Raw genomic sequence first — 17,500 nt, 5'->3', positions numbered from 1 at the left:
ACATGAAGGGGAAATTGGGCAGATTTAGCTACGGAACCGCAAAATAACAATAGGGCACACAAAGTAACAAAAAAAACATTAAGATAATTATTAAAAATCAAGTTATTGAATATTTGAAACAAATCCCGAAATTCCAAACTACCCGTTATCCAATAAAGACCTAAAATACCTAATAATAAACCAAAATCCCCTAAACGATTAGTTACAAATGCCTTTTGACAAGCATTTGCTGCAATAGGACGTGTAAACCAAAAACCTATTAATAGATAAGAACACATTCCAACTAATTCCCAAAAGATATAAATTTGGATCAAATTTGAACTAGTAACTAATCCCAACATTGAAGCATTAAAAAAACTCATATAAGCAAAAAATCTCAAATATCCTTGATCGTGAGACATATAATTATCACTATAAATAAGAACCAAAATGCCAACAGTAGTGATTAATATTAACATAATAAGGGTAAGTGAATCGATCAAGTAACCAAATTCTAAAGAAAGATCATTATTTATAGTCCAAGACCACACATATTGATAGATGAAACTCTTATTGTTATTTATTTGATCGATCGACAGCGCGACGGAAAAAAGCATAACTATACCTAACAATAAAATACTGAGAAAAGCCCACCTACGTCGAAGATTTTTTGTTGCTGTGGGAAAAAATAGAAGTCCCGCCCCTATCAACATAGGAACTGGAAGCGGAATGAAAGGTATGATCCATAAAGATTGATGTGTATATTCCATAAAAAAAGAATAAAAGATAAAATATTTTTTTTCCTAATGAGTTTTGTTTCTTATTCGTCGGTTTTATCTCTTTTGTAAAGGCTTCAGTTAATAAAAAAAAAAGAGTGAACATATAAATAGAATTATTTATTTTTCTGAATCTTTGCACAATACTTCTAATATTTCCGAATATTTCAAAGTACTAAAAAAGGTCGAATAAACAAATTCAAATTCCTAATACACTTTTTTTAATATTTGTATTTTAGTAAAAAATTCTCATAAAACGAAATTTGTCAAATCAAATAAAAACATTCGTTTATTTTGTTTGATATGCAGTAAAATTAAATTCATATGACATGACCCAATCGAATAAATAAGAATTTTTGTCTTTTATTTCAAAAGCATTAGTTTTTTCGAAGTAATTTCTTTTTTTACATTAAACAGATATCTATGTTTGGCAAAATTTTGAAAAAAGTGTTATAATATTCAAAGTTTTACTTTAGATAGAAAGATAGAAAAAAAGAGGGGATAAAAAAAAATGGCTAATTAATCAAATAAAAGAACTATTTGTTTTACGGAACAGAAGATATGTCTTTCACATGACTTGTAGCAATAAAAAAACTATATCAGTTGCATGGCAGTTCCAAAGAAACGCACCTCGAGATCCAAAAAAAAAATCCGAAAAACTCTTTGGAAAAGGAGAGGTTTTTGGACAGCATTGAAAGCTTATTCATTAGCGCAATCAATTTCTACGGGAAATTCAAAAAGTTTTTTTGTATAAAAAATACAAACGTTGGAATACTCTGAATTAGCTGGATTCTATTCTCTAATAGAATATAGAATTTGTATATAAACAAAAATAGTTTCAAATAGTTATATTTTTTAATAAAATCAAAGAAACAGAATTTTAGAATTATTTTTATTTAATAGAATTTTTAAATAAAAATAATTCTATTAAATAAAAATTTTTACTTATAACTCATATAAATATCTATTTTGGAATCTATTTATTTTATAAGAAGAAAAAATATTTTGAATGGAATATTTGAATGGAATACTAAATTGGTGATCCAAAAATGATAAATTTTTGAATTTCTTTTTTTAAAAGAAAAAAAGAATATGCATCTCTTTGGATTCAAAAATGAAATAGAAATAAAAAAGATTTGATAATAAATGAAAAACTACGAATTTTTTGTTCCATTTCCGACGAGATAATAATAATAATTATTGAAATGTTTATATCTTTTGTTAAGCTCTTTCTATATATACGAATTCTTCTTATTCATTTGAATATATGAATATAAATATATATTCAAGTGAATAAATAATTTAATTTCTAATAATTTTTATAAAAAAAAAACAAAGAAAAAAAAAAAGAAATAATTAGAATACAATTCTTTTGTTTCTTTAATATTTATTAATTACTAAAAAAAATTGCATCTTTCGAATTTATTCTTTCAATCTCGACGATTTACAATAAATAGGTTATTATGATTTCGGGTAAGCCGCTATGGTGAAATTGGTAGACACGCTGCTCTTAGGAAGCAGTGCTAGAGCATCTCGGTTCGAGTCCGAGTGGCGGCATGGCATCTTTTACTCTAAAAGAGTAAGTCCTAAAATGAATTCAATTTCTGATTTATCTTCCTAGTATTAGTTATTGGGACACCTTATTTTTATGATATTTTCAACTTTAGAGCATATATTAACTCATATATCGTTTTCGGTCGTATCAATTGTAATTTCAACTCATTTGATAACTCTATTAGTCAATGAAATCTTAGGATTTCATGATTTGTCCAAAAATGGTATGATAATAAGCTTTTTCTGTATAACGGGATTGTTAATTACTCGTTGGATTTTGTCGGGCCATTTACCATTTAGTGATTTATATGAATCATTAATCTTTCTTTCCTGGGGTTTTTCTATTTTTCATATAGTTTTTTGTTTTAAAAAGCATAAAAACGATTTAAGTGCAATAATCGCACCGAGTGTTATTTTTACCCAAGGCTTTGCTACTTCGGGTGTTTTAACCGAAATCCATCAATCTGCAATATTAGTACCCGCTTTACAATCTCATTGGTTAATGATGCACGTAAGTATGATGATATTTGGCTATGCAGCTCTTTTATGTGGATCGTTATTATCTGTAGGAATCTTAGTTATTACATTTGGAGAAGTCATACAAATTTTGGGTAAAAGCAATAATTTGTATTTTTTAAATGAATCCTTTTCTTTTGTTGAGATCCAATACATGAATAGGAATGAAAGGAACAATGTTTTACAAAAAACTTTTTTTTCTTCTTCTAGAAATTATTACAGGTCTCAGTTTATTCAACAACTCGATCGTTGGAGTTATCGTATTATTAGTCTGGGTTTTCTCTTTTTAACGATAGGTATTCTGTCAGGAGCAGTATGGGCTAATGAGGCATGGGGATCATATTGGAATTGGGATCCCAAGGAAACTTGGGCCTTTATTACTTGGACCATATTTGCGATTTATTTACATACTCGAAAAAATACGAAATTCGAAAGTGTAAATTCTTCAATAGCGGCCTCTCTGGGCTTTCTTATAATTTGGATATGTTATTTAGGAATCAATCTATTAGGTATAGGATTACACAGTTATGGTTCATTTACATCTAATTGAATTGAATTTAATTAAGGAAAAAACCTCTGGCAAATACAAATAAAGAAAGCATAAGTATATATACATCATAAGAGATAAGTATATATACATATCTAATATACTAATATATAAAATATATAAGAAATTTTAGTATATATTCGATATTCTATTTATATATAATATATTTGATATGAATATAGAAAGAATAAAGAAAAAATGGAATTGTCGAGAACCCTTTAAATCAAGTAGTAATGTAATGATTCAAGGGGTTCTCACAAACAACAAACATATTTACATATAATTAATTCCAATTTTGTTATGTGGTTTATTTCTCTTTTTTTGGGGGGTTGTATTAATTTTCATTAAAAAAATTTAGAAAAAATTTGATAGAATGGCTTCAACCTTGTCAACCGAGAATGAGAAAATAAAATCTGGATAAATACCAATACCTATTACGGGTATAAGGATAGAAATCGAAATAAATAATTCTCGCGGACCAGAATCAAAAAAATACGAGTTTGGTGTATTAAAAAGCTTGTATCCATAGAACATCTGCCGTAACATGGATAATGAATAAATAGGAGTTAATATAATTCCAATTGTGTTTAAAAAAATTATTAGTATTTTTGTCATTAAAAGATATTTTTGACTGGTTAGTATTCCAAAAAAAATCATCAATTCTGCAACAAAACCGCTCATGCCTGGCAATGCAAGAGAAGCCATTGATAAGATACTGAAAACTGTGAATATTTTGGGCATTGGGATAGCCATTCCACCCATTTGGTCAAGATAAAGAAGACGTAGTCTATCATAACCAGTTCCCGCCAAGAAAAAAAGCGCAGCACCAATAAATCCATGAGAGATAATTTGTAAAATGGCCCCGTTGAGCCCCGTATCACTTATAGAACCAATTCCAATAATTATGAAACCCATATGAGATACCGAGGAATAAGCTATTCTTTTCTTTAAATTACGTTGACCAAGAGATGTTGAAGCTGCATAGATTATTTGAATTGAACCTAATAACATTAACCAGGGGGAAAATATGGAATGAGCGTGAGGTAATAATTCCATATTAATTCGAACCAATCCATATGCGCCCATTTTTAATAAGATTCCGGCTAAAAGCATACAAGTGCTGTAATGTGCCTCTCCGTGGGTGTCCGGTAACCATGTATGTAAGGGTATAATCGGCAATTTTACAGCAAAAGTAAAAAGAAATCCCATATAAAATATTATTTCGAGCACCCCAGGATACGATTGATTAGTTAATGTTTCAAAATTTAATGTCGGTTCATTAGAACTATATAAACCGATACCTAGAATTCCCATTAATAAAAAAATAGAGCTTCCCGCAGTGTATAAAATAAACTTTGTAGCTGAATACAAACGTTTCTTTCCCCCCCACATGGATAAAAGTATATAAACTGGAATTAATTCCAATTCCCACATGATGAAAAAAAGTAAAATGTCTTGACAAGAAAAAGGTCCTATTTGACCGCTGTACATTGCTAGCATCAGGAAATGGAATAATCGGGATTCTCGAGTAACCGGTTGAGCCGCTAAAGTAGCTATAGTGGTAATAAATCCCGTCAATAAAATGGGTCCTATAGAGAGTCCATCTATTCCGAATCTCCAGTAAAAATCAAAAAAATTAATCCATTTATAATTTTCTGTCAGTTGGATTAATGGATCATCCAATTGGAAATGATAACAAAATGCATAGGCTGTTATCAGCAGATCGATTAAACATATGCAAATTGTATACCACTTAATTACCTTATTTCCTCGATGAGGAAATAAGAATATTAAGGAACCCCCGGCTATTGGTAAAAGTACAACTATTGTTAACCAAGGAAAATAATTCGTGATAAAAATAAGATACACTTGGGCTAGAAAAACCCGCGCTCAAAATAGAAAGATAATAGAAATATCTTTCTATTTTGAGCGCAGATTTTTGCCAGTAAAAAACGTATTCTCGTGGTGTTTGTTTTTTGAAAAAAAAGAAAGGGGCGGTCTCAATAAGCTAGACCCATGCTTCGAGTTGTTTCATGCCACAAATAAACTCGAACACTTAAGAAATCTGTAGGACAGGCGGATTCACACCTCTTACAACCGACACAGTCCTCCGTTCTTGGGGCAGAAGCTATTTGCTTAGCTTTACACCCGTCCCAAGGTATCATTTCTAATACATCGGTGGGGCAGGCTCGGACACATTGAGTACATCCTATACATGTATCATAAATCTTTACTGAATGTGACATTGGATTTGGATCTATAATTTTTTTTTAACACCAAAAATGGAAAATTTTCGATCTAGTAAACTCGTAAATAAATCATATATTTAGACACTAGATGAATCAACGATTTACCAGAATTTTGATACTCAAAACCGACTTCTGGATCAATTCATAAGAGGAGAGGGGACCAAGATACTTTGATTTCTTACGTTTTTGCAAACGTGCGAGTTTGTTGAATTACACTATTCAAAATTAATATTTATATGATAAATCACTATTAATACTATTTATTCAATATAAATACTAGTTTTATTCAATATAAATAATATAAATACTAGTTATTCAACAAGTTCGATTGATTGATACGAGTTGATTTTCTGTTACGATAAATTGAAGAAACAATAGCCGGTCCGATAGCAGCTTCAGCGGCTGCAATGGCAATAACAAAAATAGAAAAAATATTTCCCTTTAATTGGCGACTATCAAAAAAATCAGAAAAGGTTACGAAATTTATATTAACTGCATTCAGTATAAGTTCAAGACACATAAGGGCTCTAACCATATTTCGACTCGTGATCAATCCATAGATACCGATAGAAAATAAATAGGCACTCAAAACAAGTCCATCTTCGAGCATCATTGACGAACTCCTTATCAATTTCGATTCACTATAATATTAATATAATATGAACAACAATTCAACCAATTCAATTGACTAAAGAATAAAAAAAAAGTCTGAAAAAAAGAATATATTCGCAAAAAAAAAATTTTTCTACATAAACACTCTTTTTTTACATTTACAGAGAATTAAATCGAAATAACTGAGGAAAAAAAAGAATTCTTTTTTTTTTTGCAAGTTAAAAAAATTTCTTACTGGCGAGCCACGACAATTGCACCTATCAAAGCAGCTAAGAGAATTATTGAAATTAGTTCAAATGGAAGAAAAAAATCTGTTGATAAATGAACTCCAATTTGTTGACTAGTACTTATTAAATCTTGCTCTATAATCTGATTTGGTCTTGTAGTCCAAATAAGCCCGTACCATGATGTATCTGGAATAGTAGTTATTAGTGAAACAAAAATACTTGTACAAACCATCAAAGTAATTCCACCCCCAACGGTAAAAAGATGAAAATCTTGGTGATATTCCGAACCATTCATGAACATCACAGCAAAGAGGATTAAAACGTTTATAGCTCCCACGTAAATAAGTAGTTGTGCGGCAGCTACAAAATGGGAGTTTGATAAAATATAAAATAAAGATATACAAACAAGAACTAGTCCCAATGAAAAAGCAGAAAAAATGGGGTTGGTAAAAAATACTACTCCTAAACTTCCTAATACAAGACATGATCCCAAAAAGACTAAAAGAAAATCATGTAGTGGTTCAGGTAAATCCATTATATGTAAAATAAGAGATAAATGCATCGAAATTTCATGACCTTTTTGATACGACCAGGGAAATCTTTTATCTACGAGATTTCTCTCCGCATTGAATTTCATCAAATCCTAACAAGTCGGAATAGGTACCAGTTAAGTTATGGGATTTATGTTATTTCATTCGTTATACGAAAGAGTAGGTCGAGAAACTATATAATATATAATATAAGTATATATTAGTATATAAGTATAACTAAATATAAGTCTAACTATATAGATATATAGTTATAGAATAGTTATAGAACAGATATCGAAATGAAATAGATAGAATAAAAGAATATTTTAATAATAATAAATTTATTTTGAAAATATGGAATAGTTTTTTTTCTATTTAATCTTATTATTTTTCAAATTTATATTATTCTGTTTCATATCTATTTATATATATGATATATGAAACAGAATAATGTGAAATCTAATATGATTTTTATTTATATATTAATATTGAATTCTTATAAATAAATAAAACGATTTTATTATATCCTATTATTTTTTATTTAGAATAGTTCGAATTGTATAATCATCAATTACTGACATTGGTAATCGGCCTAAAGCAATTTGATTATAATTCAATTCATGACGATCATAAACTGAAAGTTCATATTCTTCAGTCATTGATAAACAATTTGTTGGACAATACTCAACACAATTACCACAAAATATACAAATTCCGAAATCAATACTGTAATTAAGCAAACGTTTCTTTCGAATATCTGTTTCCAGTTTCCAATCAACAACGGGTAAATCTATAGGACATACACGAACACATACTTCACAAGCAATGCATTTATCAAATTCAAAATGGATTCGACCGCGAAAACGTTCTGATGTAATTAATTTTTCATAAGGATATTGAATAGTTACGGGTAAACGATTTGCGTGGGATAAGGTAATCATGAAACTTTGACCAATGTATCTTGCAGCTCGGATTGTTTGTTGACCATAATTCATGAACCCAGTTACCATAAGGAACATATCGTGAATATCTATGAAATAGTTTTTTTGTTTCTTTCTCTTGTTTGCGACAAGTTACAAATCTAGAGGATCCATATTTTACAGTGAAAATAGTTGAGACGAAGTTGTTAATAATAGATTGCCGAGAGAAATAGGTAAAAGAAATTTCCACCCAAGATTTAATAATTGGTCCATTCTTAGCCTAGGCAAAGTCCATCTTGCTGTGATAGAAAGGAACAAAAACAAATAAGTTTTAGCTAATGTGATAAAGATATCAATTGTAGTTCCAAAAACTCCATATGCTTTAGTTATTTCAAAAGACTCAGAAATGAATAGGTACGGAATAGAGATATTTGAACCGCCCAAGTAAAGAACTGTTACAAATAATGAAGAAATTAATAGGTTTAAATAGGAAGCAACATAAAATAAACCAAATTTGATACCCGAATATTCGGTTTGATAACCCGCTACTAATTCTTCTTCCGCTTCTGGTAAATCAAAAGGTAATCTTTCACATTCTGCTAGGGAAGAAATTAGAAAAACGACGAAACCTATAGGTTGCCGCCACAAATTCCACCCCAAAAAACCATATTTTGATTGTGCATCAACTATATCAACTGTACTTAAACTATTAGATAATGCTAGTCGGTGAGAACGTTACTGTCCCCATCGCTATTCCAGAACCGTACATGAGATTTTCACCTCATACGGCTCCTCGAAAGCCTTAAATAAACCTAAGGACCTAGCCGATTATTTCTTTCTTGCGATATCCCTAAGATTAATAAGATTAAAAATTATCGGATGGTTCTGAATTAGACCAATTGAATTCTGTCTGTTCTCATTGTATTTTAAAATAAAGACAAATAAAATTAATTTATATATATTCTAAATGATACAAAAGGTCCTTCTGAATTGATCTTATCCCTTAAAAATCAAAAATTTATTAAGTAATAGCTTTATTCTTCAATAAAGAAAATATTTTGGAATTATCTTTATAACCCTCCGTCCATCGTTTTAGGTTACGAAAAAGACTTGCATATTTTTTTCTAATAAATTAGAAAAATTCTCTCTTCAGAAAAAGAGAGAGAGAGAAAACAAAACGACGGGGTCATTTTTTTTGTTCCTATTCGTCTTTTTTTGTGCAAATCAAAAGGGGATACTTAAAAAAAAAAAGATTAACGGATTATTTCGTTCCCGATAGTCATTTATTTAATCAGTGGATAGGAGCATACTCTAGATCGGAATTGGGGGAGGACTGCCTTCTCTTTTCTACCAACTTTAAGCCCCAATTAGTATTCTTTATTTAGATTATGTGGAAATGTTCCTTTTGACAATTTACATAATCCGTGTTACTAATCCCTTGTGTATCTTGGTGCTTCTAACCATCCACTTCTTTTTTTTGAGCTGCCCTTATTTTCTGTTTCTGTTAATACATGAATAATAAATCATCCAAACAGTAGCAAAAACTCAATCTCAATAAGGTTGGTCTTTTGAGCCCGCTTCAAGACAAGATTACTAATTATCCAATCCTGGGGTAATAAGACTCGTCTGTTTCTAATTTTTTTTCACTTAATTCTTTTACATAGAAAATGAGACTCAATATTTTGACTGCAATTTCAAATCATCATACCATAGAAATAACATATATAACCATATACCCATATATAATATATATAAGATAAATATAATATATATTATATATATATTATATATATATAATAGGCTGGTAATCTACTATCTAATCTAATATAGTATTTGTAAATTATCTAAATAGAATCTCGAATTTCTATTTCTATAGAAGCTGTCTGATTTCACTCATATAACTATCAGATTTTGTTCTTCAATCAGACTTGAAGTGAGAATAATAATGAATTTTTTATATTCTGCCCCTTTCCTATTTTCCTATAAAGTTGTCCTACAAGGAAAGGGCCATAGCAATAGCATCGAGAAGTTTTTGTATCAACGAATCGCACGTAGAGATATTGATAACACACATAGAGTTAATGGTATTTCATAACTAATCGATTGAGCAGCTGCTCGTAGACCACCCAAAAAGGAATATTTGTTATTTGATCCATATCCTGACATAAGAAGTCCAATCGGAGCAATACTCGAAATAGAAATCCATAAAAAAACACCGATATTGAGATCGGATAAAACAAAATTATATCCAAAAGGAATTACCGAATAGCTTATTATAATGGATATAACTGATATGGATGGTCCGATACTGAATAAACGAGTATCTCCCCTAGATGGAATAAGACTCTCTTTGAAAAGTAGTTTTGTTCCATCTGCTAGAGCTTGAAGAACTCCCAAAGGACCCGCGTATTCAGGTCCAATCCGCTGTTGTATACCTGCGGATATTTCTCTTTCTAACCATACAATTGCTAGTACACTTATGGTGATTCCCAATACAAGAGTAAAGATAGGGGCAAATACCCATAGAATTCCATAGACCTCCTTTAAAGATTCCAATCTGAAAAAAGAATTGATATCTTGTACTTCTGTTGTATCAATAATCATTTCAACGATCAACTTCTCCCATAATGATATCTATACTCCCTAGTATTGTCATAATATCGGCCAATTTCATTCTTTTAACTAATTGAGGAAGAATTTGCAAATTGATAAAACCGGGTGGACGAATTTTCCATCTCCAAGGAAAACCATTCTGATCTCCTATTAGAAAAATCCCCAATTCTCCTTTGGGGGCTTCAACTCTTACATAAAGTTCTTGTTTCGGCAATTCAAAAGTCGGAGACGGTTTTTTACTAATGAATCGATATTCAAAATCATTCCATTCTGGTTCCCTTTCCCTATCAAAGTAACGGATTTCTAAATTCTCATATGGTCCGCCGGGAATTCCTTCCAAAGCCTGTTGAATAATTTTTATGGATTCCACCATTTCACCAATTCGAACTAAATAACGAGCTAATGAATCTCCTTCTTTTTGCCATTGAACGTCCCAATCAAATTCCCCATAACACTCATAATTTTCAACTTTACGCAGATCCCATTGTATTCCGGAAGCCCGAAGCATCGGTCCTGATAAACCCCAATTAATTACTTCCTTTCCACTAACAATGCCTATTCCCTCAACCCGTTCTAAAAAAATGGGATTTCGCGTAATAAGTTTTTGATATTCAACAACCCCTGTTAAAAAATAATCGCAGAAATCCAAACATTTATCTATCCAACCATGAGGTAGATCGGCCGCGACTCCCCCGATACGGAAAAAATTATGCATCATTCTCATACCTGTCGCAGCTTCGAATAGATCATATATTAATTCTCTTTCTCTAAAAATATAGAAGAAAGGGGTTTGTGCACCAATATCCGCCATAAAAGGTCCCAGCCATAATAGGTGAGAAGCTATACGACTCAATTCCAACATAATTACTCGAATATAGCTGGCTCTTTGGGGTACTTGAATATTTCCCAACTGTTCTGGTCCGTTTACGGTTATTGCTTCTGTGAACATCGTAGCTAAATAATCCCAACGTGTTACATAAGGCAGATATTGTATAATTGTTCGATTTTCCGCAATTTTTTCCATCCCTCTGTGTAAATAACCCAATAATGGTTCACAATCAATAACATCCTCACCATCTAGAGTAACAATAAGTCGAAGAACACCATGCATTGATGGGTGGTGAGGTCCCATATTGACTACCATGAGATCTTTTCTTTTAGCTGTCCCATTCATAGGTTTTTCCTCGATTTATTCTTCCATGAATTTCGAAAGAAAAAAAATTAATCAAGATTCAAGACCTAAAAAATCGAATAATTCAAAATGACTCTTCAAATTCAATTAACGAATTATTGACTCCCGAATATCCAATTGATTTATTAATTTGTTATAGCGTATTCTATTTTTATTTGACAAATAAGATAGTAGCCGTTGTCGTTTTCCCAAAATTTTTTGTAAACCTCTTTGAGATAAATAATCTTTTCGGTGCAATTCCAAATGTGCGGTAAGTCTTCGTATCTTATTGGTGAAATTTAATACTTGAAATTCAACCGAGCCGGGGTTTTTTTCTTTTTTTTCTTGTGAAAATCCTGGTAGAAATAAATTTTTTACCATAAGTTAAAAGCGTTCTTCTCCTCCTTCCATATTTTATAGATATCTTGTTTGATCTGTAATAGTAATGATACTAATTTAAAATTAGGTATTTTGTATATACAATAATCTAAATTTCCTTAACATTTTGCGATTCTGATGTCAAATCATACTATATTTCTGTAAAAAAAAATGGTCGATTTAAAAAATAAAATACTAATTATATATATAATTATATAGATAAAAGTAGATATAAGACGATAAGACGATTTTTTCGATTCCTTTTTGTATCTAAAGGATATATAATTGAATTAGTATCAAGGCCTCAGAATACAGTTAACACAATGCGTGTGCGCATCTATGCGTGTATCCATTTGTATCCGCATACCGGATATGTTACGCTAAATTGAAGAAAGAAATATAGATTATAGATTAACGACCTCTCAATCGTGGGTACAGATGTATCCTTACTATACTGAAACGGCTTCCATTATCGGTGTCAAACCAATAGCGATTCATACAAGCTAAATCCTCTAATCGAAAATTTGGCCAAAGAAAAAAATGGAAATTCATTAGGTTTTTTTTTCTATCAAGATCCTTATTTTCAGCCAAAACGTTACAGCAATTATTTACTTTATTATTCTTATTGTAAAATGTTGTTTTTCTATGTGCACTATTTCTATTCTTAGAATTGAAACAAATTAGAATTCTTAATTCTCTACGACGTCTAGCGCAAAAAAAGAATTCAGGAACAAGCAAATCATAATGATTTTTTTCTTTATTTTCTGTTATTTTTTGATCTCTTGTTCTTGGAATGGATTTTGCAAAGTTCGTCTTATCAACATTGGTTTTTTCTGGATATCTTTTCTTAATTTGACGCTTACTCTTATGAAGCAATGAAAGTACTATGGTTTGATATATATAAAATTGTTCATCCTTTTCTCTAGACAGACGAATTGGTTCCACAATAAACATTGCCTTTTCCTTTTCGATCAATTTTTTATTTTTCGTCAATCCTGTAAGACTTAAACTCTTTTGATTTGCCATAAGATCTAGATTGAGTTCTCCTCTTTGAATAGAGCTTATAGCAATCTCTTTTATATTTTTTTTCAACCTAATCAGGAGACAATAAATTTTGATATTATTCATTATTCTGTGATTTAAGGAACCCTTCCAATTCAATTGAAAAATAAAAAACTTTGTTAATAAGAGATTTATTTCTACCTCCATTCTGTTCTTGTATTTTTTTTTTTCCTCTTTCCTGGCCAATCCTGATGCTGTAGACTCTGCTTCAATATCTTTTTCTTGGGTTGAAAGAGATGATTCCAAATCCACCCCACTCGTGTCTTCCGCTTTTGCTTGATTTCGAGTCTCTAACTCGAATTCCAATTTTTTTTTTTTGATGATCTAAAAACTATTTTTTTTTTTCTTCCAGTAAATTTTCTATTTTCACTAACATCTTTTTTTATATCTAAATTGAAAAAAAGGAATTCGATTGGTATGATCCACGGGTTATTCGTATATGCCTTAATAAAATCTTCATTCGGTATGGAATGATTTAATATTTCTTTATTTATTAGCATCCAATCTAAATGTTTTCTATGCAGATTTTCTTCCATATCTATAATGTAATCTTTTGCTATATATCTCTTTATAGAGATATCGCTCGTTGGATCAAATCCTTTTTGTTTACATGTTTTGTAATTATAAGAAAGAAATTCTTTTTTATTTGCTTGGAATGATGATTCATATCTAGAAATATATGAGTCTTTCTTATCTTTAATGGATTGATATGAAAAAAGATCATATTCATATTGTGTGTTTTTTTTTAATGAGCCTAATTGTTGGTTTTTGTAAGGAATTGATCTGGTTTTTTCATATGAATCACATTTTTTTAAATCTTTATTTTGAATGACATGACGTTTATGGATTCTATTTCTCCATTTTTGTGGCACTAATCTAGACCATCTTCTCTGAGATAAATCATATTGATAATGACTCTTTAACAACCAATTTGTCCATTGATTCATTAGAGAATTGGGGGGTTCTTGGATATAAATTGAAAATCAAATATTCTTTGTATTCCAAAAAAATAATCTTTTATTTCATTCTTAAGAAAAGGGGATTTTCGATGATATGCAAAAACATATTTTAACTTATATATGTTAATAACTTGGGTTTCGGATAATTTAAAAAAAACATATGCTTGTGACAATGACGATACGTCACAAAATTTATGGGAATTCGTATTCCTAAGATCATAAGATCTTTTGAGAAGCGAAATAAAGTAAATTAGACTTTTATTTGTTTGATCAGTTCTTTCCACATTTTCTTCATTATTGTAAATGGACTTTTTTTTTGTTTTTGATTCAAGAAAAAGTTGTACATCAATGCTACAAATCAAAATGATACACAGAAAGATATTTAGGTATACCCTCTCCATGAGAGTATTTAAAAAAGAATGCTTCGAATTGTCATCTAATAGAGGATTTTGTGACTTATAAGCTAATAGAGGGTTTATTTTTTGTAATATCTGCCAAATATTTTTTTTAATGCTAATTCTTTAGCATAAAAACTTGCTTTCTTCGAAATAATATTTCTCTCTGCTGTTAAACTCCCCCTTTTCTTTTCTTTGGCCATTTTTTTCATTTTTTTAATGATTGTCTTTCGTTTAGCATTTATATCTTTTTTTTTTTTCAATGAAGAATTTGTCCAATTAATAGAGTTTATTCTAGTATTTGATTTGTAAATCGTTGGATTTTTCTTACTCATTGTTGAATCGTTTTGATTTTGACTTAATTTAAATCCAACGATTTTTTGGAATGTAAGTAGCACTAAAGTTGGGAATTGTTTTATTTTTTCGTTTATAAATAGAAAAATTTTGATGATCCATTTTGCTCTTTCTTTTAAAAAATTTATAAACAATTTTGTTCTTGCATTTAAAATCCCGAGAACCTGAAAAAAATGATTTTGCCATTTTTTTTTTTTAGTTTTTAGTTTCGTTAAAATGGGATGAAAGAAGGCAAATGGATTTCGGGTAACGCGAGAAAAGGGCAATTCCACTTCCGTTCCCAAAATTGTTAAAAAGCTAAAGTCCCTTTTTTTTTTTTCATTGGATCCTTTTTAGTGGATCGTAGCTTAGATCTGTGCCAAGGTTTCAGATGAAAAGGAAATCTAATTTGTATCTGAATACCGTCTAGTAGCCACTTTTTTGGAAATTCTGTTTCGGATAATTGAACACCATTATAGGTGCATTTAATATACATTTCTCTATTCCAATCCCTAAAATCTTCTGACCATTCGGGAAATTGAAATAAAAGCATACGAACAATATTTTTAATTATTATCAACGAAGGCAATACAATATATTTTCTAAGAATCGATTGGGTTATTAATAACGAGCCTCTTATTACTTGAGCAACTATAAAACTATCCCAGGCCTCTCCTACTGCTATACGTCTTTTTTCCTCTTGTTCTTTTTTTGTTCTTTTGTCCTCCTCCTTACTTTCTTTTGTCTCTTCTTCTGTATAATACGGATTTTCTAATCCTGTTTTTGTCCGCAGCCTCCTTTGGAACAGAAAAAGCATTTGTCTCATTGGTTCAAAATTTTTCAAAAAAAAAAATGGGGGTTTCTCAATTTTATTCAAAAAAAGGGGCGAATACAGACTTTTTTGAAAAATTTTCCAAGTAATAGTTTTCCGCCTTTGAGCACGTATGGATCCTTTTATTATGTCTCGTCGAAAATCTGGTTGTTGTGCATAACGTATTAAAGCCAATTCCCCTTTTTCATCAGTGTTATTTGTTTTTCTAGTATCCCCATAAGGATTAGAATCTTTTGATTTTTTAGTATGAGTAAAAATAACTACACGTTTGGCTTTTCGGGAACGAATTCCATACTTCTGTTCGTCTTTGTTTCCCTCTTCGAGGTCTTGGATTTCATCGATTAGTTTGTAAGGCCATCGAGGAACTTGTTTTTCGATTTCCTTTATTACAATACATTTTTTTTTTTTAATTGTTTTATCCTTCAGATCTGTTCGAATTGCGTCAAATAAGAATTGAATTTTTTTAGGCGTTATGTGTGCATGTTCCGGAAAGAACACAAGTCCTTCAAAATTCAAGGCTGATACTGATTTTTCAGAAAATTTATGGATTAAGTTAAAAAAAAAACTAATTTCAGTTAAAAATAACTTTTGATAAAATATATCCATGTTCTCTTCAAAATAACTAGTTTTTTGAATACTAGAAAGAAGGAGACCATGAATCTTATTTATCCAAATATCATCTTTTTTATAAGTTTTATTATTAATTGAGGATAACAAAAAATTGTTCATTCGGCCCCGACAGGGTCCATTCAAGAAAGGATCATATAGTTTAGGTAAGTTTTTTGTTTGAGTCTCTTCATTGCATAATCTAATTCGTTTTTGGAATATATCCAATGGTATAAATTCCTTATCTAGAACTTCCGCCCTGTTTAGAATTTCATTGCTTAGTTTTTTTTTTTTTCTTCATTTTGAGAGTTCCAATAATTATTCAATTCATCATAGAAGATTTTTTCTCTTGTTAAAGAGTCTATTCTTTTTTCCATCATTTGTAGAAAAGTCGACAAATTGGGTGGAGAGGCAAAAGATATTCTTTCTTTTCCATCATTTTGACATGTATCAAAAAAGAATTGTGACATATCATTTCGTACAACATTTTCAAATCGAGCGTTTTTTATATATCGTAACGGCCGCTTCCATCGTCTAAAATCGAAAAAAATCGTTACAAGGGATTTCTTCGATACCAATATCTTTTTATCTGCGGTTTCGTTGATTTTCTTTGAATTCTTACCCTTCTTTGCAAAAAGATAAGAAGAAGTATCGGTTTCCGAAGATATCTTTTTTTTTTGCTCAGTTCTTGTCGTTTTTGAAATTCTTTCAACATCAAATTTGTGTTTTTCAATTTCACCGCTTTCTTTACTTTTTGAACGTTTCTTTTTAAAAACAAAGGGCAAGGGTGTTCGGTCTAAATAGTATAAACACGTAACAAATAAAAAAACACTAAAGAGTTGAGCCATAGAAGTTCGAAATTCTGATAAAATGGACTTCTTAGAGCGAATGCGTTCATTAGATTTAATAACATTATTTTGTTGTATCCAGACAAATTCAATCCATTTTATGAAAAAAATGTGACCAATTAACCAACCTCCAAAACCACTTGTTAAAAACAACAATTTTTTGTTGCATCTAAACATATAGATGTTTACTAATCTGACTAATATGGAACTTGGTAAGACAAGGGGGTTAAATAACTGAAAAATAAGATTAGTAAAGAATATTCTTTGAATGCTAAATTTACGTATTGAATTCTTTTTCTTGTCCCCATAATTCAAAAAGTTTTTTTTATTATTGCCGAAGAAATGAAATAAAAGATAGGGTAGAGGTATGACAGTTATTATATGAGGTCTACC

At 30.3% G+C, this 17,500-nt stretch overlaps 1 pseudogene; it reads right to left on the bottom strand.

The window, feature by feature from the left end:
- Positions 1-16,821: 16,821 nt before the first annotated feature.
- Positions 16,822-17,500, bottom strand: part of LOC140183416 (putative protein TIC 214 N-terminal part) — a 931-nt pseudogene continuing 252 nt past the window's right edge.

Source organism: Arachis hypogaea, unplaced genomic scaffold (genome assembly GCF_003086295.3).
Source record: "Arachis hypogaea cultivar Tifrunner unplaced genomic scaffold, arahy.Tifrunner.gnm2.J5K5 arahy.Tifrunner.gnm2.scaffold_36, whole genome shotgun sequence".
NCBI classification, from domain to species: Eukaryota; Viridiplantae; Streptophyta; class Magnoliopsida; order Fabales; family Fabaceae; genus Arachis; species Arachis hypogaea.
Note: the sequence above shows the minus strand (reverse complement) of the source record. Positions and strands in the feature narration are given on the sequence as shown.